This window comes from Erpetoichthys calabaricus, chromosome 4, assembly GCF_900747795.2.
Source record: "Erpetoichthys calabaricus chromosome 4, fErpCal1.3, whole genome shotgun sequence".
Classification (NCBI taxonomy): domain Eukaryota; kingdom Metazoa; phylum Chordata; class Cladistia; order Polypteriformes; family Polypteridae; genus Erpetoichthys; species Erpetoichthys calabaricus.
In genome coordinates, this window is record NC_041397.2 from 5,851,760 (window position 1) to 5,877,222 (window position 25,463).

At 44.9% G+C, this 25,463-nt stretch overlaps 1 long non-coding RNA gene across 1 annotated transcript in view; it reads right to left on the minus strand.

Moving 5' to 3' along the window:
- Nucleotides 1–8,413: 8,413 nt before the first annotated feature.
- LOC127527466 (uncharacterized) overlaps nucleotides 8,414–25,463 on the minus strand; it is a 93,036-nt gene continuing 75,986 nt past the window's right edge. The window contains exon 3 of the long non-coding RNA XR_007934762.1: nucleotides 8,414–8,638. This is a non-coding gene — a long non-coding RNA (uncharacterized LOC127527466). The remainder of the gene's footprint in view (nucleotides 8,639–25,463) is intronic.

The window sequence follows — 25,463 nt, forward strand, 5'->3', positions numbered from 1 at the left end:
AGTGGCACTACTACGGAGTGAAGTTAGGAATAATGTGCTGCTTGGGATTGTACAAACCGCTGAACGCTTTACACCAAATTCAAAGATCAATGAACGCAGGCGCCTACAACGCGCGTCAGAAACTGCGGAAGCAAAGCAGGCACGGGTTCAAAATGAACGAGCTCGACTGACGGATATACAGACACGAGCCCGCCTGGATAAAATCAATGAACGCAGGCGCCTACAACGCGCGTATGAAATGCCGCAGGCAAAGCGGGCACGGCTCCAAAACGAACGAGCTCGACTAATGTATTTTAGGATACCCAACGCCGGGGGTAGGCACTACTGCGGATTGAAGGCGCAGGCGTCACCGCCATATTGTGAGTGGCACTACTACGGAGTGAAGTTAGGAATAATATGCTGCTTGGGATTGTACAAACCGCTGAACGCTTTACACCAAATTCAAAGATCAATGAACGCAGGCGCCTACAACACGCATCAGAAACTGCGGAAGCAAAGCAGGCACGGGTTCAAAATGAACGAGCTCAACTGACGGATATACAGACACGAGCCCGCCTGGATAAAATCAATGAACGCAGGCGCCTACAACGCGCGTATGAAATGCTGCGAGCAAAGCGGGCACGGCTCCAAAACGAATGAGCTTGACTAAGGTATTTCAGGATACCCAATGCCGGGGGTAGGCGAGCGAAGCAAGCAGGGGGCAGAGCCCCCTTGTAGAATAGAATGGCTAGAAACTGACTTTAGCTGAGTCTAATCCTCTGTTACTACCAAATGGGTCCAACTAGTAAAGAATGGGTGCATTGCAGGGCGCTCTATCCAACAGCCACCTTCATTTGTGGAATCTCCACTCAGCCTAACACATGGGAGGTGACAAGGAGCTGGACAGGGACGTGGAGAACATGCAAACCTCACACAGACACTGGAGTCTGGAGCTGTGAGACAGCAGGGCTGACCACTACTCCATCACACTGCCTTCTTCTTCTTCTTCTTCTTCCTCTTCATCTCTTCTCTCTTCTAAGTGTTGTTGATTCAGAATCCTATTCAGATTCTGTACAATTTGCAGTAATGATGAAAATGTACAGCCAGGCAATGACACTAAACACGCATGACAAGTGGTACAGAGTTGTAAGGAGGTATCATATAAATGTGCATATCCTGTAACTTCTGCGGTGGGTTGGCACCCTGCCCGGGATTGGTTCCTGCCTTGTGCCCTGTGTTGGCTGGGATTGGCTCCAGCAGACCCCCGTGTCCCTGTGTTCGGATTCAGCGGGTTGGAAAATGGATGGATATCCTGTAACTTCTATGACAAGTCTTTTCTTGATCTGGTGATAGATTGCCAATAGACTGTGTGTGTGTGCCCTGCGGTGGGCTGGCGCCCTGCCCGGGATTTATTTCCTGCCTTGTGCCCTATGTTGGCTGGGATTGGCTCCGGCAGACCCCCGTGATCCTGTTTTAGGATATAACGGGTTGGAGAATGACTGACTGACTGACTGATGGTGGTCTTGGTAAGTTTGATCTCTCAGGTTACCTAAACATCTTGACGGTGGTCTTAGAAAAAACAGAAAATCAACAATTTTGGAAATGTCTGCTGTGGCAGAATGAGAGCAACAACAAGCTGTGGAATTAAATGACGAGTTTAATTTACAGCAAAAATCAGCTTCTCATTAAGAGATTGGTTGGAGTGAAACTTGTTGGAGTTTGAAATCCCAGTTTAGCTGGTCATCTGTCGGCTCGTTTCACATCTCATTCAGAGAGGACTGAATCCTTAAAAACAGGGCTGTTAAAATGAAGGGAAAAGGAGTTAATTAGCAGTGAAAACTGATCACCAATTAGGAAAAGGGTCAAAATGAAAACCTGCAGCCACTGCAGCCCACCAGGCCTGGAGTTAGACACCTGTCCTTTAGCCTAATGTCTTTGGAGATTTGGAAGGTAAAGCAGAGGACCCAGAGGAAGACCCATACAGACACGAGGAGAACGTGCAAACACTTCATGTACGGCGTCCATTTTAGAACATCTTAAAAAGCCACACAGGACCATTCTAGCGTCCCCCTTTAGCCCTGAGGTATCCAACTCTGGTCCTGGAGGGCCGCAGTGGCTGCAGGTTTTCATTCTGACCCTTTTCCTAATCAGTGCCCAGTTTTCACTGCTAATTAACTCCTTTTCCCTTCATTTTAATAGCCCTATTTTTGAGGATTCAGTCCTCTGAATTGATTCATTTCTTCATTAAATGGCAGCCAAACAGAAATGAGATGTGAAATGAGCCGACAGATGACCTGCTAAATTAGGACCTGCTAAACCATCGTCTTCATTAGTGACTTCTATTGCCTTCATTTTAATTAACTTGACCCCTTAGTTGTCTCTTTTTCCTTAATGAGCAGCCAAACAATGACGAGACACAAACCGAGCCACCACATGACCAGCTCACCTGAAAATAAAGAAAGGTGACAGTCTCAGTAAAGTCCCTCTCTCAGGTCACCAAAACATCTTGATGGCGGTCTTAGAAAAAACAGAAATCAACAGTTTTGGAAATGTCTGCTGTGCCAGAATAAGAGCAGCAACAAGTCGTGGAATTAAATAACGGGTTTAATTAACAGCAAAAATCAGCTTCTCATTAAGAGATTGGTTGGAGTGAAACTGGTTGGCGTTTGAAATCCCAGTTTAGCTGGTCATCTGTCGGCTTGCTTCACATCTCATTTCTGTTTGGCTGCCATTTAATGAAGAAATAAATCAATTCAGAGAACTGAATTCTTAAAAACAGGGCTATCGGAATAAAGAGAAAAGGAGTTAATTAGCAGTGAAAACTGGGCACTGATTAGGAAAAGGGTTAGAATGAAAACCAGCAGCCACTGCGGCCCACCAGGACCGGAGTTTGACACCCCTGCTTTAAACTGTCTGCTATACTCAGGCACGTGACAACAGACATTCAAGTAGGAATTTCAATGTACACCGTGACAACAATTTGCAACCTGAACTTGATATTGAGAGGGGAAAGTGTAGATTGTAGAAGTGATAATTAAAGAAGCCTAAGAGAATTGCATTACCTTCAGGATCAGCCTTGTAGATGCCACTTGATGTGAAAAAATATGAAGTAAACATACAAAATATGTTGTAATTGAATATGGAATTGTACAGACTGTAAGCAATATGGAATACGGAATGGGCTTTGGCTGCCAAGCAGGTATTTAAAATTGTCTTTTTTTCTGGCATCCCATTGCGCCTTATTAAGTCAGAGTGAAAAGATGTGCAATTTAGGTGAAAGGCTCCGATTTCATACCCTGCAACACCTGCCATGACTGACAGTTAAATGAAAAATGATTTTTGTTACAGCGTCTGAAATGCACAGGCAAATAACACAAAGACCTGAATGCTTCATTCAAACGTTCTAATGCACCTGTTTCAAAACAAATGCGTTTTCGTACAAACATGCTTCAGGTCGGCAATTTTGTTTTTTTTTTTTCTGTTCACATACAGTTTGGCTGAAGTTAAACAAAACCCTGTGTGAAGATACAAAAGGCAAAACTAAAGAGTTGGGGAAGCTTCCCCGTATAATGTCTGGAATGACGGGTAGTTAAAAAAAAAACTGTTTAGGGTCGTTTTATAGAGAATACTTTCAAAAGACAGGTACAGCACAATGGATCTTTTATGGGATGGTGGCAGGAAGGAAATCTGATTAGGAGGAAGTGGAAGTGATGTCATCAGAGCGGGGGACCAGAACGTGATGTCATCAGAGCAGGTCTGGAAAGTGGTGTCATCAGAACGGGGCCAGAACGTGATGTCATCAGAGTGTGGCCGGAAAGCGATGTCATCAGTGCGGAACCAGAAGTGACATCATCAAAACGGGGGTGGAAAGTGATGTAATCAGAGCAGGACTGGAAAGTGATGTCATCAGAGTGTAGCTGGAACGTGATGTCATCAGAGGGTGGCCGGAACATGATGTCATCAGAGTGTGGCCGGAACGTGATGTCATCAGAGGGTGGCCGGAACGTGATGTCATCAGAGGGTGGCCGGAACGTGATGTCATCAGAGGGTGGCCGGAAAGTGATGTCTTCAGTGCGGAACCAGAAGCAACTTCATCAAAACGGGGGTGTAAAGTGATGTAATCAGAGCAGGACTGGAAAGTGATGTTATCAGAGAGGGGCCGGAAAGTGATTTAGTCAGAGTGTGGCCAGAACGTGATGTCATCAGAGTGTGGCCGGAAAGTGATGTCATCAGAGTGTGGCCGAAACGTGATGTCATCAGAGTGTGGCTGGAAAGCGATGTCATCAGTGCGGAACCAGAAGTGACATCATCAAAACGAGGGTGGAAAGTGATGTAATCAGAGCGGGACTGAAAAGTGATGTCATCAGAGTAGGGCCGGAAAGTGATGTCATCAGAATGTGGCCAGAAAGCGATGTCATCAGTGCAGAACCAGAAACGACTTCATCAAAACAGGGGTGGAAAGTGATGTAATCAGAGCAGGACTGGAAAGTGATGTTATCAGAGTGGGGCCAGAACGTGATGTTATCAGAGCAGGGCCAGAACATGATGTCATCAGAGTGTGGCCAGAACGTGATGTCATCAGAGTGTGGCTGGAAAGCGATGTCATCAGTGCGGAACCAGAAGTGACGTCATCAAAACGGGGGTGGAAAGTGATGTAATCAGAGCAGGACTGGAAAGTGATGTCATCAGAGGGTGGCCAGAACATGATGTTATCAGAGCGGGGCCAGAATGTGATGTTATCAGAGTAGGGCTGGAAAAGTGATGTCATCAAAGTGTGGCCGGAATGTGATGTCATCAGAGTGTGGCCGGAACGTGATGTCATCAGAGTGTGGCTGGAAAGCGGTGTCATCAGTGCGGAACCAGAAGTGACATCATCAAAACGGGGGTGGAAAGTGAAGTAATCAGAGCAGGACTGGAAAGTGATGTCATCAGAGTAGGGCCGGAAAGTGATGTCATCAGAATGTGGCCGGAAAGTGATGTCATCAGTGTGTGGCTGGAAAGTGATGTCATCAAAGTGTGGCCAGAAAGCGATGTCATCAGTGCAGAACCAGAAGTGATGCCATCAGTACAGGGGTGGAAAGTAATGTAATCAGAGCAGGACAGGAAAGTGATGTCATCAGAGTGGGGCCAGAACGTGATGTCACCAAAGGGGAACTGGAAGTGAAATTATTGAGAAGGGACTGGAGTGGAAAACAGTGGTTATTCTTCTGCTGGTCTGTTGGAAGAGGAAGGAAGGCAATAGTTCTCCATTCCAAACCCCCCCCCCCACAACAAAATAAAATTAGGCAGTAGTAATTAACAAAGAATAAAGTAAGGTGTGATAGCCAGAAGGATGGAAAAAAAACAACCTTCATTCCTCTCCTCTCATATCTCCACCTCTCCAGGGTCTCCTCAACCTGCTCCCTACTCTCGCTACAGATCACAATGTCGTCAGCAAACATCACCGTCGACGGGGACTTCTGTCTAATCTTGTCTGTCAACCTGTCCATCACCATTGCAAATAAGAAAGGATGGAGAGGATTATGAACAAGTACTTTAGAGGGTCAGCTCAAGTTGGATGGTTGAGAGACAAAGTCAGAGAGGCGAGATTGTGTGCAGAGGAGAGATGCTGGGTATATTGGGAGAAGGGTGCTAAGGATAGAGCTGCCAAGTCAGAGGAGCAGAGGAAGGCCTAAGAGGAGGTTTATGGATGTGGCGAGTGAGGACATGCAGGTGAGGGGTGTAACGGAGTAAGATGACGAGGACAGGAAGTGATGGAAAAAGATGATCCACTGCGCAACCCCTAATGAGAACAGCTAAACTAATGGTCAGTTATGGAGTGCTGCCTTTTGGGTTGTGTAGAGTTGTGATACACCAAGTCATTCAACCAATTTAAATTGAGAAAAGTCATCACTCTGTTGTTTGGTGTCATCGTGTGTCCCACACTGAACATGGACCAGAGAAAGTGAGGGGGAGAGTTGTCTGAGGAGATTAGAAAGAAAATCACAGACCAGCATATTGATGGAAAAGGTAAGAAGACCATCTTCAAGCAGCTTGATTTTTCTCTGACAGCAGTTGCAAATAATACAAAGAAGCTGAAGGTCCGTGGGACTTTAGCCAACCTCCCTGGATGCACCGCAAGAGGAAAATTGACCACAGAATTGACAGAAGGAGAGTGAGAATGGCAGAAAAAAAACCAAGGACAACTACCAAAGAGATACAAGCTGAACTCCAAGGTTGAGGTCCATCAGTGTCTGATCACACCCTCTGTTTTTGAGTAACAGTGGGCTCAATGGATGAAGTCCCAGGAGGACTCCACATAAAAAAAACAGAATGGAATTTTCTAAAATTCATATGGAGAAGACACAATGCCTCTGGGACAATGTCAAATGGACAGACGAGCCACAACTGGATCTTTTTGGCAAGTCACATCAACTTTCAAAGAAAAGACAAACAAACCTCATGTGTAACATGGAGGAGTCTCAGTTATGTTTTGAGGCAGCTTTGCTATGTGTCTGGCATGAAGTGCCTTGAGTTTGTGCAAGGAGCGAAAACCTTTGGTGACTGGAACAGCTGAGACACATTTTTTCAAAACAACAGGTCTTGGTGGCTTTCAAACCCCAAAACACGCTATGGCAAAAATTGGTCCTTCCCAAGGACCGGGTGCCCCAGCACAGACAAAGTAATATAGTCTACACAGTTAAGTGCCAAAGGGATTGTCGTGAATTATACATCGGGGAAACCAAACAACCGCTGGCGAAGCGGATGGCACAACACAGAAGAGCTACCTCGTCAGGCCAGGACTCCGCAGTCTATTTCCATCTACAGGACAGTGGTCACTCTTTCAGTGATGAAGATGTGAACATCCTGGACAGGGAGGAACGCTGGTTTTAACGAGGAGTCAAGGAGGCCATTTACATGAAAAATGAACAACCATCTCTGAACCGAGGAGGGGGCATAACGGTACATCTTTCATCATCTTACAATGCTGTGATTGCAGCCATTCCCCAACTCTCGGTGAATGGTACTCATGGACAATTTGCATATCATTGATCACACGGCCCATTGTTAGTCAATGGTGCTAGTTTTGGTCATTATGCAGATACTGTTTATAAGGTTGGAGAAACCTGCAGCCCACTGAGACTGAGGAAGTCACTTGGATGAGTGATGAAACGTATAGGAAAAAAAAACTATGTCCAGATGAACAGAATCAACTTTCTAGAATTTCAAACATGTCTACTTCTGCTTCTTCCTCATCTGTTTTAGTTATCTTCCTTAGATAGATTTCCTCCATTGTCTCCTGCTCTTCTTTTCATTTCTTGGTATGGTGTACCATCTTCCAGAGTGACACATTATATATTTAATGAATAGGGACGGGAGATGGACGTAGTTAGAACAAGCTAAGGTCAAAGCCAGAAATCAAATGGATCACAGAAGAACTTGCACAGATATCAATAGTGGACCTCGATCTTCTGTACAGACCATTGCAGGGTCTAAATTCCATTCTCTTACAAAAATATCACTGAGACTGCACAGGTGGTGAACCAGTTGAGGGTAGGAAAGGCTGCAGGGATCTGTGGTATCCAGGGTGAACTTCTCCAGGGTGGTGGTCAGGTTGTCCTCGATGTAACTTACAGCATCTCCCTGGAAAAGAACTATGTCCAGATGAACTGAATCAACTTTCTAGAATTTCCTTACCTAGATTATTGAGCATGCATCAATACAATAAAATACAATACAATTTATTTTTTGTATAGCCCAAAATCACATAAGACGTGCCGCAATGGACTTTAACAGGCCCCCTGCCTCTTGACAGCCCCCCAGCCTTGACTCTCTAAGAAGACAAAGAAAAACTCCCTAAAAAAAACTCTAGTAGGGAAAATGGTTGGGTGTGCAGTGGGTTTTAAAAAAAAAAGGGGGGGTCAATACAATACAATGCACAGAACAGAACAGAACACAAGTAATCTTCAATGCAATACAATAGTACACTAGAAATATTACAAGTATGTGGATTTCCCCTTGGGATTAATAAAGTATCTATCTATCTATCTATCTATCTATCTATCTATCTATCTATCTATCTATCTATCTATCTATCTATCTATCTATCTATCTATCTATCTATCTATCTTAACATAAGGGCTAGTATAGTCTTTAGTCTTTAACCTCAAGGACTAGAAAAATGGCCATTGTTTTGTAAAATTTGACTTGCTTCTATGGAATGGTGTTTGATTTTAATAAATTCAATCTTCTTCTTCTTTCGGCTGCTCCCGTTTCGGGTTGCCACAACGGATCATCTGTTTCCATATCTTCTGTCCTCGTCATCTTGTTCTGTTACACCCGTCACCTGCATGTCCTCTATCACCACATCCATACACCTTTTCTTATGCAGTCTTCTTGTCTTCTTGCCTGGCAGCTCTATCCTTAGCACCCTTCTCTCGTTGTACCCCTCATCTCTCCTCTGCTCATGTCCAAACCAATACAGTCTCGCCTCTCTGACTTTGTTTCCCAACTGTCCCACCTGAGCTGACCCTCTAATGTCCTCATTTCTAATCCTGTCCATCCTTGTCACACCCAATGCAAATCTTAACATCTTTAACTCTGCCACCTCCAGCTCTGTCTCCTGTGCCACCGTCACCAGCCCATATAACATAGCTGGTCTCACTACCGTCCTGTAGACCTTCCCTTTCACTCTTACTGATACACTTAATGCCTTTTATTAAAACTTGAAGGAAAGATGAAGAAAAAAGTTTTGCTCTTCAAGGTGTTTGCCTTTGTTAAGAGTATGCTAATATATTAATAATTGTCTGAATGGTTCCATAAAAAAAAAAAGCTTTATTTACATCTACCTGGTTAAAAATGTAACGCTCCTCTTTCGCTTTGCTCACTTTGTGTGATTGCTCATTTCCATGAGGTGCAGGTACAGTAGGTGTGATGCATGAAATTCACTTTAATTCATGCGCCACATTGCACTTTCACAAGTGATTGCTATGCGCTGCGCTCTTTCTTCTTAAAACATATTTGTTAGCACTTTTTCTGTCATCACAAAGGTACTCCTCTCACTACGCAGAAGGTGCAGTGTTTCCACAGGAACCGGAGAAAGTGTCATCACAGAAATTCATCCTCCGCGCACACCTGTAAAAAAAAAAAAGTTTAACTTTCTGTTACTGACAGTAAAACAATGACCTACTTACAAGCGGAATTAAGAACGTTGGTTGTATCTCCATTTCTAAACCTCTTTACTCCTTAATAAGTAGGGATTCCTAACCTGAGGTCCGTGGACCCCCCCCCCCCCCCACCATGGGTTTCAGGGGGTCCGTGAGGGTCTGATAAAAATTAACATTTATATTCACTGTACATCCCGGTACTGTTGATTAAGAGTAAATGTAGCAGTAGTAATGGAAGTAGAAAACGTAGTAGTAGTAGATCTGTTTTAATTTGCACAAGAGAATTATATTTCATAATTATAATGAGTGGCCGTTACTTTTGCATAACAAAAGGAGTGTTTTTCATTAGATTGTTTACTTTAAAGTTTAATAATACTTTGTGTATGTCATATATGTATTGTGTAACGGCTGACCCCTTACCCAGATTGGCCACTACACTACCAAGACTATTCCTTGGATCACCTGAGGTTTCTTGCTCTAATAACAAGTCGTACTCCTTACAAGTTGTCTTACTTTTCCCGACACGATGAAATAACCAGACAACAGTAATAGATATGTAAAATAAAACATGGATATACTGAAACTTTCAGTACTGCACCCTCCACCCATCCTTCTGCTGATGCCAGCATAGGAGAGAGTTTCCCCCCACCCACAATTACAGCAGCGCAGGTAAGCAGAGAGCTGAGGAGACTTTGTGCCAGCAAAGCAGTGGGTCCAGATGGAGTATCACCACGACTGTTGAAGGTCTGTGCGTTGGAGTTGGGGAGTTCTCTACAGTGCATCTTCAACCTGAGCCTGGAACAGTACCGTTACATTCTTTTTTTTTAGGTAATGTATTAAGCTGGGGGGGCGGCACGGTGGCGCAGTGGTAGCGCTGCTGCCTCACAGTTAGGAGACCCAGGTTTGCTTGCCGGGTCCTCCCTGTGTGGAGTTTGCATGTTCTCCCCGTGTCTGCGTGGGTTTCCTCCGGGCGCTCCGGTTTCCTCCCACAGTCCAAAGACATGCAGGTTAGGTGGATTGGCGATTCTAAATTGGCCCTAGTGTGTGCTTGGTGTGTGTGTCAGAGGGGGACATTTTTTTGTGCACTGGGTGGTTCCATTAGGCACCCATTGTTGGGACTGGGGGGTGAGAAGTTAAAAGGCTGTCTGCAGGATGTATTTATTTGCTGTACTGCAAAGGAGTCACCACTTTGAAATTTATGGCTGGTTGAGATTTACAAACAATACCACATGTGATAACAGAACTGCTGCTTCCTTGGAGGATTCTGGATAATCCAGTTACTGATTTTGTCAGGATTGTTTGTGAAATGCAGATGTACCATTGTTTAATCTGATTGTCCAGAACTGATAATGGCAGGGACTGAAGTACATAAAAACTCCTGGCAGCAGAAGGCGGAGGGGGGAGAGTCCACAGGAAACGCTGCCAAGACACTCGGATAGGGCACAGGGGCTCGAAGGCAGACAAGGGTACCTGGCTGGCACGACATGAGGCACAAGGACGGCAACACTTCCAGGGAGGAAGAGACAGTTCCACAAAGAGATGCCGGATGTGGGTTCAGCGAGAGAGGGAATCCGCATGAAAGGACCAAGCGAAGCTGACAGACGAGAAATGAGGCGTGCCTAGGTCCCAGCAACACAAGGAGCCCAGAGTGGAAGAAAAAGGAACAACGAAGAGACGCTGACAGGGAGTCAACAATTTGACACAACTTCTGATGGGAAACAGAATGCATCCATGGACAGTTGAACAATTAAGTGTTGGGGTAACACAGTGCACAAACTGGACTCTGCACCACTAAAGGTTGTATCCTCCAATTCTTGTTTTTAACGGACTTTTAGAGGGTGGACTGTGTATTTTCCTTTTTTAAAAAAAGGGAAATTGATTCCTGATATGTTAAGTTTTTGTTATGTTCGTTCATCTTTTTAATGTACCTTATATTGTCTTGTGTAATAGAACTTACTGTTGCTTTTTTCTAAAATTACTGTTGTGTCTTTCATTGTGTGTTCACTCACCGCCCAATTTAAAGAAACCTGTGTGCTATTATTGGTAAAGTTCCCAGTCGCTTGATAAAACTGGGTGGTGTAGTCGGTTATTTTAATGGTGTCTAAGTTAGATTACCTATAAGTGTGACCAGACACCTGTGACATGTGGGTGTGTTTGTGTGTATCCTGTGGTGGGTTGGCACCCTGCCCGGGATTGGTTCCTGCCTTGTGCCCTGTGTTGGCTGGTATTGGCTCCAGCAGACCCCCGTGACCCTGTGTTTGGATTCAGTGAGTTGGAAAATGGATGGATAGATGTATTAAGCTGAGTTTGAAATTAAAGTGTTTTGGGGCTATATTTAGGGTTTAAACTATAAAAACAGGCATTTTTTTTTTAACCACATCCAAAATTCGCAGCTTTTCACAATTCGTGGGTGCTCTAGGAACGTAACCCCCGTGAATTTTGGGGGTGTACTGTATACAAATATTTACATTGAACCCTCCCTTGCCATGAAACAATAAATAAAATCATGTAACACAAATACAAACACGGATTAGGTAAACACAGCAATTGAAATGTGGTGAAAAATGAGTCCAAAATAAATTCCGGCTGTATTGATACTGGCTGTAGTGTTATTGTGCTCCTTCCTGAAAACAAAAACGACCTCACCATGAAAAGTCCTGGCCATGGCGGGTATGAATCTGAACCCCGGGATTTCTCGGCTCTGCTTGTCGAGATGTTGAATCGGTTGTTGAAAAAAGCAAGCAGTCGAATGATGCAATAAACGGCAGTGATGAGTTTGTAAATGATCGAGTAAATTGCCTCCTTTCTCCTCTCTTCCTCTCTTCTCTCTTTCTCCTCGCCTCCCTCGTCTTCACTCCTCTTTTTTTAATGCAACATTTCCTGGTGAGTATGTATCTGGTGAGTTTAACAGCTGATTTCCGTCTCGGGGATGCTGTCTCTCTCCATCATCCTTCCCCTCTTCGCTTACGGGGACAACATTTACTGACGTACATATAACGGACAGTAAACAGGATGATGAAAACAAAATGCATTCAGCTCAGACAGAAAACAAATACTTATTATTATGTAGCCCCGCTACAATTGCATGCAAAGTTGTGTTTATGTAAATATTTCTGGGGAAGGGGGTCCTTAGCCTTCATCAGATTCTTTAAGGGGTCAGTAACTCAAAAACGGTTAAGAATCACTACATTATAGTGTCACCTATCTCAGAAAGCTTAGGTTGGAGGCTGGAACCAGCCGTGGTCTTTGTCACAATTCATCAAGGGGGCCATGCTCTCTCAGAAACCCCCATTCAGTCACAGATGTGAGCTTTAGGTCCAACATCAGTTCAATTAACAGCAGGGGAAAATGTAGGAGAAAACCAAAATGGGTACAAGGAGAATCGGCAAAGTGTGTAGCTGCAATACGTAAAAAATGTCCTACATCTCCCACTATTGGACAGCTTTGGAGGGTTCAGGAGAGAAGACTGAGCGAGCGGGCCCTTTCAAAAGGGAAACAGTAAGACACCGAGGGGGATCGCGATCTGTCTGTCTGTTATTATGCTGTTCTCACACATTTGGATTACCCGTTGATTATCTTGGATTGCTGTTCCCAACTGGATGTACGGTCAGACTTGTGCCTGTCTGTTCATCTGAGTTTGTACAGATTGGACACATCTTCATCCATCAGAGCGACCACTCCCAATCACCTCATCCCACACACCGCATCAGGAAACTGGTACGACAAACTCTACATTGCTTAAAGTCAGCCATTCACAGGATTTTTCACTCTGTCATCCATCATTAGCTGCTTCTGCAACACTCGACTGTGCTTTGGACATTGTCATTAGCGTTTATCGAGGGTGTTTATTGTTTGTTGAGCTGTGTTATAATTTGCTATCGCTGTTAGGGATCTGGGGAGGGCCTTTTCCTTACATGTTGTCACACATGTGCACGTGGGAGACAATTTATGGGCTTGAATAAATGTATTTCTCTGCCGTGCAGGGGCATGGTACTGTACTCTAACTCTTTCTCCTTTTTCTTTCCGCAGACCACCAGAAGAACCCGCCTCATGAAAATGTCACTTCTACCTCCAGTCCCTCAGAACCTGCCATCCTATGATATAACTTCCACCTTCGATCCATCAGAACCTGCCATCCTATAACACAACTTCTGCCTTCGGTCCCGCAGAACCTGCCATCCTATTACATCAGTTCCACCTCTGGTCCCACAGAATCTACCATCCTATGATGTCACTTCCACCTTCTGGTCCCTCAGAACCTGCAATCCTATGACATCACTTCCACCTCCAGTCTCTCAAAACCTGCCTCCCTGTGACATCAGTTCCACCTTCAGTCCCTCAGAACCTGCCATCCTATGATGTAACTTCCACCTTCGATCCATCAGAACCTGCCATCCTATAACACAACTTCTACCTTCGGTCCTGCAGAACCTGCCATCCTATTACATCAGTTCCACCTCTGGTCCCTCAGAATCTACCATCCTATGATGTCACTTCCACCTTCTGGTCCCTCAGAACCTGCAATCCTATGACATCACTTCCACCTCCAGTCTCTCAAAACCTGCCTCCCTGTGGCATCAGTTCCACCTTCAGTCCCTCAGAACCTGCCATCCTATGATGTAACTTCAGCCTCCGGTCCCTCAGGACCTGCCATCCTATTACGTCAGTTCCACCTCTAGTCTCTCAAAACCTGCCTCCCTGTGACATCAGTTCCACCTTCAGGCCCTCAGAACCTGCCATCCTATTACGTCAGCTCCACCTCTGGTCCCTCAGAATCTACCATCCTATGATGAACCTGCCATCCTATGACATAACTTCCACCTCCGGTCCCTCAGAACCTGCCATCCTATTACATCAGTTCCACCTCTGGTCCTTCAGAACTGGCCATTCTATGATGTCACTTCCACATTATGGTCCTTCAGAAACTGAAATCCTATGACATCACTTCCACCTCTGGTCTCTCAAAATCTGCCTCCCTGTGACGTCAGTTCCACCTTCAGTCCCTCAGAACCTGTCATCCTATGATGTAACTTCTACCTTTGATCCCTCAGAACCTGCCATCCTATGACATAACTTCCGTCTCCGGTCCCTCATAGCCTGCCATCCTATTACGTCAGTTCCACCTCTGGTCCCTCAGAATCTGCCATCCTATGATGTCACTTCCACCTTCTGGTCTCTCAGAACCTGCAATCCTATGATGTCATTTCCACCTCCAGTCTCTCAAAACCTGCCTCCCTGTGACGTCAGTTCCACTTTCAGTCCCTCAGAACCTGCCATCCTATGACGTAACTTCTGCCTCCGGTCCCTCAGGTCCTGCCATCCTATTACGTCAGTTCCACCTCCAGTCTCTCAAAACCTGCCTCCCTGTGACGTCAGTTCCACCTTCAGTCCCTCAGAACCTGCCATCCAATTACATCAGTTCCACCTCTGGTCCCTCAGAATCTACCATCCTATGATGAACCTGCCATCCTATGACATAACTTCCACCTCCGATCACTCAGAACCTGCCATCCTATTACATCAGTTCCACCTCTGGTCCTTCAGAACCTGCCATTCTATGATGTCACTTCCACCTCTGGTCTCTCAAAATCTGCCTCCCTGTGATGACACTTCCACCTTCAGTCCCTCAGAACCTATTATCCATCCATCCATCCATCCATTGTCTCCCGCTTATCCGAGGTCGGGTCGCGGGGGCAGCAGCTTGAGCAGAGATGCCCAGACTTCCCACTCCCCGGCCACTTCTTCTAGCTCTTCAGGGAGAATCCCAAGGCGTTCCCAGGCCAGTCGAGAGACTTAGTCCCTCCAGCGTGTCCTGGGTCTTCCCCGGGGCCTCCTCCCGGTTGGACGTGCCTGGAACACCTCACCAGGGAGGCGTCCAGAAGGCATCCTGATCAGATGCCCGAGCCACCTCATCTGACTCCTCTCGATGCGGAGGAGCAGCGGCTCTACTCTGAGCCCCTCCCGGATGACTGAGCTTCTCACCCTATCTTTAAGGGAAAGCCCAGACACCCTGCGGAGGAAACTCATTTCAGCCGCTTGTATTCGCGATCTCGTTCTTTCGGTCACTACCCATAGCTCATGACCATAGGTGAGGGTAGGAACATAGCTCGACTGGTAAATTGAGAGCTTCGCCTTGCGGCTCAGCTCCTTTTTCACCACGACAGACCGATGCAACGCCCGCATTACTGCGGATGCCGCACCGATCCGCCTGTCGATCTCACGCTCCATTCTTCCCTCACTCGTGAACAAGACCCCGAGATACTTGAACTCCTCCACTTGGGGCAGGATCTCGCTACCAACCCTGAGAGGGCACTCCACCCTTTTCCGGTTGAGGACCATGGTCTCGGATTTGGAGGTGCTGATTCTCATCCCAGCCGCTTCACACTCGGCTGCGAACCGATCCAGAGAGAGCTGAAGATCACGGCTTGATGAAGCAAACAGGACAACATCATCTGCAAAAAGCAGTGACCCAATCCTGAGCCCACCAAACCGGACCCCCTCAACACCCTGGCTGCGTCTAGAAATTCTGTCCATAAAAGTTATGAACAGAATCGGTGACAAAGGGCAGCCCTGGCGGAGTCCAACTCTCACTGGAAACGGGTTCGACTTACTGCCGGCAATGCGGACCAAGCTCTGGCACTGATCGTACAGGGACTGAACAGCCCTTATCAGGGGGGCCGGCACCCCATACTCTCGGAGTACCCCCCACAGGATTCCCCGAGGGACACGGTCGAATGCCTTTTCTAAGTCCACAAAACACATGTAGACTGGTTGGGCGAACTCCCATGCACCCTCCAGGACCCTGCTAAGGGTATAGAGCTGGTCCACTGTTCCGCGACCAGGACGAAAACCACACTGTTCCTCCTGAATCCGAGGCTCGACTATCCGACGGACCCTCCTCTCCAGGACCCCTGAATAGACTTTTCCAGGGAGGCTGAGGAGTGTGATCCCTCTGTAGTTGGAACACACCCTCCGATCCCCCTTCTTAAAGAGGGGGACCACCACCCCGGTCTGCCAATCCAGAGGCACTGTCCCTGATGTCCATACGATGTTGCAGAGGCGTGTCAGCCAAGACAGTCCTACAACATCCAGAGCCTTGAGGAACTCCGGGCGTATCTCATCCACCCCCGGGGCCCTGCCACCAAGGAGTTTTTTGACCACCTCGGTGACCTCAGTCCCAGAAATGGGGGAGCCCACCTCTGAGTCCCCAGGCTCTGCTTCCTCATTGGAAGGCATGTTAATGGGATTGAGGAGGTCTTCGAAGTATTCCCCCCACCGACCCACAACGTCCCGAGTCGAGGTCAGCAGCGCACCATCCCCACCATATACAGTGTTGACACTGCACTGCTTCCCCTTCCTGAGACGCTGGATGGTGGACCAGAATCTCCTCGAAGCCGTCCGAAAGTCATTCTCCATGGCCTCCCCAAACTCCTCCCACGCCCGAGTTTTTGCCTCAGCAACCACCAAAGCCGCATTCCGCTTGGCCTGCCGGTACCTATCAGCTGCCTCCGGGGTCCCACAGGACAAAAGGGTCCTGTAGGACTCCTTCTTCAGCTTGACGGCATCCTTCACCGCCGGTGTCCACCAGCGGGTTCGGGGATTGCCACCACGACAGGCACCGACCACCTTACGGCCACAGCTCCGGTCAGCCGCCTCAACAATAGAGGCACGGAACATGGCCCATTCGGACTCAATGTCCCCCACCTCCCTCGGGATGTGGTCGAAGTTCTGCCGGAGGTGGGAGTTGAAGCTACTTCTGACAGGGGGCTCTGCCAGACGTTCCCAGCAGACCCTCACAACACGTTTGGGCCTACCACGCCTGACCGGCATCCTCCCCCACCATCGAAGCCAACTCACCACCAGGTGGTGATCAGTTGACAGCTCCGCCCCTCTCTTCACCCGAGTGTCCAAGACATGTGGCCGCAAGTCCGACGACACGACCACAAAGTCGATCATCGAACTGAGGCCTAGGGTGTCCTGGTGCCAAGTGCACATATGAACACCCCTATGCTTGAACATGGTGTTCGTTATGGACAATCCGTGACGAGCACAGAAGTCCAATAACAAAACACCGCTCGGGTTCAGATCAGGGGGGCCATTCCTCCCAATCACGCCCTTCCAGGTCTCACTGTCATTGCCCACGTGATCATTGAAGTCTCCCAGCAGAACGAGGGAGTCCCCAGAAGGTATGCCCTCTAGCACCCCCTCCAGGGACTCCAAAAAGGGTGGGTACTCCGAACTGCTGTATGGTGCATACGCACAAACAACAGTTAGGACCCGTCCCCCCACCCGAAGGCGAAGGGAGGCTACCCTCTCGTCCACCGGGGTAAACCCCAATGTACAGGCTCCAAGTTGGGGGGCAATAAGTATACCCACACCTGCTCGGCGCCTCTCACCGGGGGCAACTCCAGAGTGGTAGAGAGTCCAGCCCCTCTCAAGGAGATTGGTTCCAGAGTCCAAGCTGTGCGTCGAGGTGAGCCCGACTATATCTAGCCGGAACCTCTCAACTTCGCGCACTAGCTCAGGCTCCTTCCCCTTCAGAGAGGTGACATTCCACGTCCCAAGAGCCAGTTTCTGTAGCCGAGGATCGGACCGCCAAGGTCCCCGCCTTCGGCCACCACCCATTATTATTACCCATACCTATTATCCTATGACATCAATTCTGACTCCTGTCCCTCAGATTCTGCTTCCCTGTGACATCATTTCCACCTCCAAACCCGCCTCTTCCTGTCAGTCAGCTACATATCGAACATCTTTTCAAATGTACCTCAGTTCTGTTTTGGACTCAAGTCTGTAAAGACCTGTTGTTGTTTTTTTTGGCATTTCATGAACCAGATTTCAAGTGTATGGGGTGTATACGTTCTTCAAGTATACCTCAAACCTTTTTCTGTCTCCTCTTGTTTGTTTTACAGTGCATTTGTTATACTGCAGGTTCTTTTGTCCTTTGTTTGATTAATATATTTCATTATTATTTATTGATTCACTGGGCCACTGACTCTGTCTCTGTGAGTGAGTGTGTAAACACCAGGTCAAGGCTGGGTGTGTTCCTGGGATCCCCGCCATAAAATAAATACATGACAGTGTGAATGTTAGCATCACTGCGACTGCTACACCATACTGACTGAAACAATAAGAGTTTTTAATGGAAAGGATCAGGAGATGAGATATAAACAGGGAATGAGTCAACAAAGGAAGGCTATACTGACTGCACAAAGGGTGGTCTGTCAGAAAATCGGAGTGAAGCACAGGACAAAAGAACAGAGTCAAAGCAAAAGTCAACAAGAGAGACCATCAGATTCAAGTCTTAAACCAAAATGGCCGAGTTGTGCTTCAGTGACCGGTAATCAAAATAACAACTAAAGTGAGTAGCTAACTTTGGCCCAATCTTGGGCAGAAGTGACTGTTTTGGGAGCAGCTTTAATACCGGTGTATTGATGATTTCACAAGTGGTGCATCATGGGAGAATCCCCATGGAAACGCAAATTCCACAAGATGGCGGCACCCATCATCAAACCAAAATGTCTTTGGAAAAGATAGCAAATATGAATCCACTTGAAAATGGAAGCTGTAAGTAAAATTTTGACTATGAAGCTGATTTCCTTGCATTTTAAAACTTACAAAACAGTGCCAAGATGAATGTTTAAAAAATCAAAAGAAACTCAAATCATAACAAAGGCAAAACCAAAAATCAAGCCGATCTGTCATCAAGTTTTAATCGCTACCTAATAACCAGAGGAAAGTTTTAAAGCCAGGGGATAATTCACACTGACACAGGGGCTTATCGACAATGAGAAAGTGATGACCTTTTAAAAATAGAATTACCAAAGTCTATGAAAAAATCCCTTTGCACCTCTCTGTCAGCGTCTTTTGTGTTGTAAATGTGTCGATCAGTGCAAGCAGCAAGCAGCTTGCTATCCCATTTCACCTGCGTACCTCCGCAGCTCAATTTGCAAAGAAGGTTCTCAGTGCTCAGTTTTTATCTTTGAGTGAAGTGCCTGGAGTTGTAGAAGGTAAATAATATATTAACATTTGGAATACATACATTTCATGAGTGTCTATAAGAATCTATGTAAAGACATCGTTAAAGCAGAAAGGTTTTTCATGTTTTAGACATGAAGTGTATAATGTGTGAATCCTGAAGTCCAAATATCAAATAAACACTTTCACAAAAGATACAAGTATAACGAAACAAGTGAGCTTTTGTTCAAGAATAAAACCGAAGAAAAAGAAAAACAGGTTAGGGTAGGCTACTGATACGATAGCTTGTGTGGTGCAGCGGTAAAAACTGCTGACTTATAATCAATGGCTAGTTTGATACTAGCTGCCTTCCAAATTTACCGTTTTGAGTAGTGAGCTGCTCTTATTGTTAATATTATATAGTAAAAACATACATTTGATTTTCATCTGTAACATCCGGTGTTCATTTATTGTACTTGTCAAACTTAGCATTTTTTTTCACTTTTATTCTCTCAGTCATGTTTGCGATACAACCCCCCACCCACCACCCCAGATCGGACGCTGTTAGTTTTTATTTGAAACTGGGATACAAAGAAGGCAGATTCACCAGCGTTTGTGTGTCAGCTTTTATCCCTCCAGATCAGAGAATTTCCAGTTCCATTGTCTCAAAGCACCACTCACATCCACAATTATTCCCAATTTTACATGTATGAAGTAAAAACTGTTAGGCTTGAATACACAATGGGAGGTCTGAAAATTGAAAGTCCACCTCAAGAAGGATTTAGGAGTCATAGTGGACATGACACTGTCACCTGCCAGACAGTGTTCAGAAGCCATTAAGAAGCTAACAGAATGTCAGGTTATATAGCGCCTTGATATGTGGAGTACAAGTCATAGGAGGTTCTGCTCAAGATTTATAACACACTGGTGAGGCCTCATCTGGAGTTCTGTGTGAAGTTTGGGTCTCCAGGATACAAAAAGGACATAGCTGCACTAGAGGTGGTCCAGAGAAGAGCGACTAGGCTGATTCAGGGCTACAGGGGATGAGTTATGAGGAAAGATTAAAAGTGCTGAGCCTTTACAGTTTAAGCAGAAGAAGATTAAGAGGAGATCTGACTGAAGTGTTTAACATTATGAAGGGAATTAGTGCAATGGATCGAGACGATGACTTTAGATAGATAGATAGATAGATAGATAGATAGATAGATAGATAGATAGATAGATAGATAGAATGTGGCTTCCCTATCTATCTATCTATCTATCTATCTATCTATCTATCTATCTATCTATCTATCTATCTATCTATCTATCTATCTATCTATCTATCTATCTATCTATCTATCTATCTATCTACCTATCTATCTTGAAAAGACAAACAAATATTCAATAATATATATATATGTGTGCACGAAACACCACTATCCCAAATCACACCAGTGACTAATTATTATATAAGACATGACTACAGTAGATCCACGTGAAGTCGCGGTTCAGAGTTCATGGCCTCAGGCATTTGCAGATTTTTCCTTAGAACCTATCTAATAATTGTTAGCGGAACCCGCAAATATCCTCTGCAATTTTTATGGCTTTTATTGTGGCAATACTGCACTGTAGAGAGACCAGGAAGCAACTGTATTGGAAAATGTGGCATGTAATCGCCGTAAGGGGAACAGGGGTTGTATCGTTGTTTTCATTTGTTTTCATTACATTCTTTATTTGCTGTTTGATTACCGGTTTGCTTTGCTTTTGTCTGTTTGTGAGTGCGTGTGGGTCCGGCCAAGGCTGGGTGCATCCCTGGAATCTCCACCATAAAAATAAATAAATCGCCGTCTTCTCGACAGTGTGAATCTTAGCGGCACCAGACCGCTACAGCGTTATTCATTTCTCCTTGCTGCTTGTTGACTGTGATGCATCCCCAGCTGAGTGTTCTTCAAAAAAACCCTCTAATAATTGTTAGCGGAAACCTCAAATATCCTCTGCAATTTTTATGGCTTTTATCGTGGCAATACTGCACTGTAGAGAGACCAGGAAGCAACTGTATTGGAAAATCTATCTATCATTGGTGGTTGCAAGTCTTTCTATTGAAGGACTCAATGCTGCCCAACCACAACTGGATTTAAGTGGGTCTGAAAATGTAATGCTATGCTATAATTGAAGTCTGTATGGATGATCATGTTATGTGTTGCACTGGTGTCCCATCTAGATGTGGTTCTTGCTTTGCACTTAATGCTCATGGAAGGAGTTCCTACCCCGTGCTTACAGGAGGATGCACATTTATAGCATTCACAAATTTGACTTATACAGTACAAGAGTTTTAATATTTTATACAAGTTTTTAATTTTTTTTACAAAACTTTCAGATGTGCCTAATTGTTCCTTTTAGGTGAGAATTTCCATCAGACTGTCATGTTTGCAACACCTACTTAGCACGTTCACATGTATGCACTACCTTCCGACCAAAGGTGACAGCTTTTGCTGCTGCGGGTGGGAGGTGCTCTTGCCATCTCATTGTCTCATTATCACCCCTTTACAGGACTAATATTCAATTAACAAGCCGTGTTCTCAATGATTCATTTGAGAAATCCGTTATCACAAACACAAGAGGCCGGAAAGTGAATGGGAAAAAAAAAGAAAAGAAAAGTGCACAACTTCTGACTTAAGAGGAGAACAAATGAGAGCACAAATGGCCATCCATTATATAAATGCAATTGAATTTTAAAGTCATTAGAAGTCTATAAAGCAATTTGACATGCTTGCCGTTAAAATTATTTGCAATACATAATTAAAGAGCTATGGTTAGGTCAGATGGAAAATAGCCCAAGAAGAGCATTAACGAGTTTATAAATGTCAGCTAGCCACAGTCCATCTGGGCCACTTGATTTATTGATTAGAATAAAATATATATATGAGCGAAACAAGTAGTGGGCAGATCCCCCTTTTATATTATATTATATTATATTATATTATATTATATTATATTATATTATATTATATTATATTATGCTAACTGTACCCCGCGGCTGCGCCCACATAGTAATGAAGCAGGACAAACTTTAAAAATCAATATGACACTATATCTGATCGTGCTCAGCTCTGACAGGAGATTGTCTCCCGCGTGGGGAGAAAAGTACAGGGCCGTGATATCTCTACCAATCAGCAGCTACCCTCTAAAACACATGTAGCTTTGATCTCTCTCTCAAAAACGTCAAACGTTACTCCTTAACAATCTCTAGATGATAATGTCTGCTGAACAAACAGGCATCGCTAGCTAAGCGGAGGCGAGGTGCACTCCAACATGTGGCGAGAGGTCAAGCGACTCGAATAGAGGCAGGCGAGTGAATGAGGAAGGCCCTGCCCCCCCAACTCTCGGCCGACAGTCACTCTGTTGGATTTGCATAAATACATCGGTACTGTAAGTGAAATCTTACAGCGCGATGAGAGAAGTTGCAAAATCAACTGCATAGTTCAAGCAAATTATAGTATTTCTCTCATGAAAAGCGGACAGACATACAGAGAACGCGCTTGGACCACAAAATTTTTAAAACTGTTTCTTAGAGAGCACCTATGGTCCAAGGGTAACCTACATTCCAAATTTCAACTCCCAAGTCCTCATGATTTGGGAAATTTCGTGATGAGTGAGTCAGTGGTATTTGGCTTTTATATATATATACTGTAGATTATGGGTGTAAATTTGAAAATTACACGTGTCACACACGTGCGAGTAGGAGTCAACTAAAGGACCTGAATAATGGCAATTCACTAACCGTCTTTCTCGATCCATTCTCGGGAAATTCTGCAGGGTTCCGTTGCCTTCGATAACGTCACTTCTGCAAAGCCTCTGATGACATCACTTCTGTTCCCCGCCCCTGATGTCATCACTTCCTCTTCCAGCCCTGATGACATCACTTCCTACACTGGCCTTTAAAGCCGCCATCTTGATTCAATAAGGCAGTTCTGTTTTGGACTCACTATCTTTAAATAGCTTTTTGCAGCCAAGGCACATTATACGGGTGGCTGCCTAAGACCTTGATGATGTCTATTTGTTGTTCTTGTGACACATGGTAACAGAGCTGGATAGAAGCTGATGCAATTAAACACAATGGATGAAACCCACTCGATTATGTTGACCTTTTATATGACACAGGAGAAACATACAAGCTCCGGTATCCTTACGTATGAGACAGCAGCCCCACCACTGTGCCCCCGTGCCACTCTGTTTATAAACACTTGTTCCCAAACAGCCCCCAGACTGATGTTACTCAATTATGTTGACGATTTTGTGAATTGCTTTGGAAAAAAGTGTCTGCCTTGGAAAAAATGCAAATGTGAACATGACTTAATAAAAACAATGAGTTCACAAAGTCACAGGAGCAACATGTAGACTCCACATAGAAAGCAATGGGGGGCTTGGATTAGACCCAGAATGCCAACTATTGTGTCACTCTGCTGCATGAGCTTTCTTATTCTAGATGATGAACATAAATGGTTTCACTGTATACGTCTGGACAAATACGATAATGGAAGAAAAAAAAAGAAGAATCATAATATCAAAAGATATTTCTACTGATGATAAAAGAAGGATACAAACAATGAGTCAAAAAGCCGTGTTCAGTGAGAGGCAACCATCGAGGCTAGGGCTTGACAGGCTGTAACATAAGACCCCATTCTCCCTGTGATTTCTGGGTCAAATAAATAAATGAACGGGGTCCTAGATTCTGAAGAAAATTAATTGGTTCTTTATGGTCTAGTTTCCCATCAAGTTCCCAGAGACAATTACTGGAGACCTTGCCGATTCTCCAAGTGACAATATTAATTATAGAAGTTGTTTAGTGTGCTGTTACTAACCTGTCACTGAATGGTGCTCATTAAAGGGAATAGCTCTGCATTCTCATTTGTGCTCTTCCAGATGGTCGCAGCAAGTATGGCGGGGTTCTTTACCGGGGTCTACTCCTCAGGAGCTATTTATCCAGTTCAACAATGAGCTACAACAGTTCTTTTATCCTGAATGTAGGACAAAGTGGGCATTGAACAGTCCTGGGGTCTCATGCATAACGGCGTGCGTAGAATTCACACTAAAACATGGCATATGGACAAAAGCAGAAATATGCGTACGCACAAAAAAATCCAGATGCATAAATCTGTGCATACGCCATCTTCCAAGTTCCTCCGGTCCATAAATCCCAGTCAGCATGAAAAGTAACGCACGTGCATGCGCCTGCTGCCACTCCCTAACTCCTCCCAGAATTACGCCTCTTTGAATATGCAAATCAATATAAATAGCCCTTAAGCTCAATGTTCTTTGAAAAGAAGAAATAGAAGAATTTCAGCGAATACCAAGTGGAGGCAAAGAAAAACGTACTATTTGTTGGTTTAAACAGTGATATAATCAACAAATGGAAGTTGATCGAGTGACGTAGAGTGGCAGAGAAACTCGAAAGCTCAAGTTCACAAAGTCGCACAGTGCCCGAAATAAAAAAGAAGTTGTCAGATATCAAAGTCGCTGTGAAAAGATGAGTCGTAGCCCACCGTCTGAGCGTCATATGAAAGCTCATTAGGGTACAGAGAAAAGAAAAAAAAAATAGACACAGTGGGAAAAAAGCTCGAAATGTCAACTTTAATCTTGAAATTTCCACTTTAATCACGTAGTTTATTTTGCCATTAAATTAGAACATCATAAACTTCATTTTAAAATTGTTTCATTTACTAGTTTCTCAAATCCCATAGTAACTAAAGTGGCACGTTAAATGTTTTGTTTTGTACGTGTTCTTGTTGTGCTCCATATGTGTGAATTGCTACGTGTTTCTTAAACGGGCTTTCTCTTCCTTCGACAGGACACAGAATCCATTTGTGATATTACAGCTCTCTGAATAATTTAAATACTGATATGTATACTTGATATAATTTTCATGATGATAGGAATTAAAGCGTGTTATTAAATAATGGAAACACAGTGGCGCAGTGATAGTGAAGAGCTGGCGCCCCGTCCAGAGATTGTTCTTGCCACATGCAAGATGCTTGCTGCGCCATGCGTGACCCTCAATTAAATAATTTATTGCAGCAGTACTGTATCTTTCAAACCTACTAACCTCCAATTCCTGTCCTTCCTTTTCTTTCTCCAACTAACCAATCGCCACACAATCAGCTCAGTAATAGACGTTAAGCCATCTGTAAGCTGAGAACTCCGATTCTTCAAAACTTTGAAGGAACATTGAAATATCTTCGCATTACATGTTTAATTATTCTATACATCTATCCTTCCAGTGTCACGCCAGCCCCAGCAAGAATACAGCACAAGGCAGGAGCAATCCCTGAACGGAGTGAGGAAGAGGGGGGCAAAAGTTATGTAGGGCTTTGAAGGTGAGAAGCAGAATCTTGAATTTAA